Here is a 2,152-nt window from a genome sequence, read left to right on the forward strand (position 1 = left end):
CTCCAAAATCACTGTGGACGGTGACTGCAGCCATGAACTCAGAAGATGACTGCTTCTTGGCAGGAAAGTGATGACAAACCTAGATAGTGTGTTGAAAAGCAGGGACATTGCTTTGCCAAAAAAGATCCGGATGGTCCAGGCTATGGTCGCCCCAGTGGTCACGATGGTTGTGAGAGGTGGACAGTAAAGAAGGCAGACTGCCAAAGAATTGATGCCTTCGAACTGTAGTGCTGGAGAAGACTCCTGAAAGTCCCTTGGACAGCAAGATCAAACCAGTCAATCTTAGGGGAGATCAGCCCTGAATATTCACTGGAGGGACTGATGCTGAAACTTAAGCTCCAGTATTTTGGTCATCTGATGTGAACAGATGACCCATTGGAAAAGTCCTTGATGCTGGGAAAGATGGAGGGGAGAAGGAGAAGAGGGCATCAGAGGCTGAGGTGGCTGGACGACATCACTAATGCAATGAACGTGAACTTGGGCAAACTCTGGGAGAAGGTGAGGGAAAGGAAGGCCTGGTGTGCTGCAGTCTGTGGGGTCACAGAGAATCAGACATGACTAGATGACTGAATAACAACAACAAGAAGATGTTGGCTAGTTCTTAGATTGGAAGGTATGGTCACAGATTTGTATATTCTATTATTGTGCTTTGTAATATACATAAACCTTATATATTATTCTGTAGGTATCAAATATTATGTAAAAACAATATTTAAAACCTTTTAGGAGCTATGAAAAAAATTTTTATGATGAGATCTCTCCATTTAATATAGCTATCCCGCCTTTATTTCCCCAACATTTTTTTTTTTTTTGCTGGAGTGGGGGCAGGGGCGGGGGCTTCCCTTATGGCTCAAATGGTAAAGAATCTGCCTGCAATGTGGGAGACCATGGGTTCGATCCCTGGGTCAGGAAGATACCCTGGAGAAGGGAATGGCAATCCACTCCAGTATTCTTGCCTGGAGAATTCCATGGACAGTGGAGCCTGGGGGGCTATAGTCCATGGGGTTGCAAAGAGTCAGACAACAATGAGTGACTAACACTTTCTTTTCAATAATTTTTATGCTTCTGTTATTTCTCTTATTTTAGGGCACCTTCCCATACATCTATCCAAATCCTACCTAATTCCAAGACTCTGGTCAAGTTCCAGATCTTTTCAGAAGTCTTCATCAACTTCTCCAGTTCTTGTTCATCTTTATTTAGTACTTAACTTTTGGATTAAGCAAATCAGCATTTAACCACATTTTTCTTCTGTCATTTATAATCAGTCCATGTATGTTAGGATTCTTCACTGCAAATAACGGAATCTGGTCTCAGTTCAGTTCAGTAGCTCAGTCATGTCCTACTCTTTGCGACCCCATGAACTGCAGGACACCAGGCTTCCGTGTCCATCACCAATTCCTGGAGCTTACTCAAACTCATTTCCATTGAGTCGGTGATGCCATCCAACCATCTCATCCTCTGTCATCCCCTTCTCCTCCCACCGTCAATCTTTCCCACCATCAGGGTCTTTTCCAGTGAGTCAGTTCTTCGCATTAGGTGGCCAAAGTATTGGAGTTTCAGCTTCAGCATAAGTCCTTCCAATAAATACTCAGGACTGATTTCCTTTAGGATGGACTGGTTGGATCTTCTTGCTGTCCAAGGGACTCTCAAGAGTCTTCTCCAACACCACAGTTCAAAAGCATCAATTCTTTGGCACTCAGCTTTCTTTATGGTCCAACTCTCACATTCATACATGACTACTGGGAAAACCATAGCTTTGACTAGATGGACTTTGTTGGCAAAATAATGTCTCTGCTTTTTAATAAGCTGTGTAGGTTGGTCATAACTTTTCTTCCAAGGAGTAAGCATCTTTTAATTTCATGGCTGCAGTCACCATCTGCAGTGATTTTGGAGCCCCCCAAAATAAAATCTGTCACTGTTTCCATTGTTTCCCCATCTATGTGCCATGAAGTGATGGGACCGGATGCCATGATCTTAGTTTTCTGAATGTTGAGTTTTAGGCCAGCTTTTTCACTCTCCTCTTTCACTTTCATCAAGAGGCTCTTCAGTTCTTCTTCACTTTCTGCCATAAGGATGGTATCATCTGCATATATGAGGTTATTGATATTTCTCCCAGCAATCTTGATTCCAGCTTGTGTTTCCTTCAGCACAG

The sequence above is a fragment of the Bubalus bubalis genome, chromosome 11, assembly GCF_019923935.1.
Source record: "Bubalus bubalis isolate 160015118507 breed Murrah chromosome 11, NDDB_SH_1, whole genome shotgun sequence".
NCBI classification, from domain to species: Eukaryota; Metazoa; Chordata; class Mammalia; order Artiodactyla; family Bovidae; genus Bubalus; species Bubalus bubalis.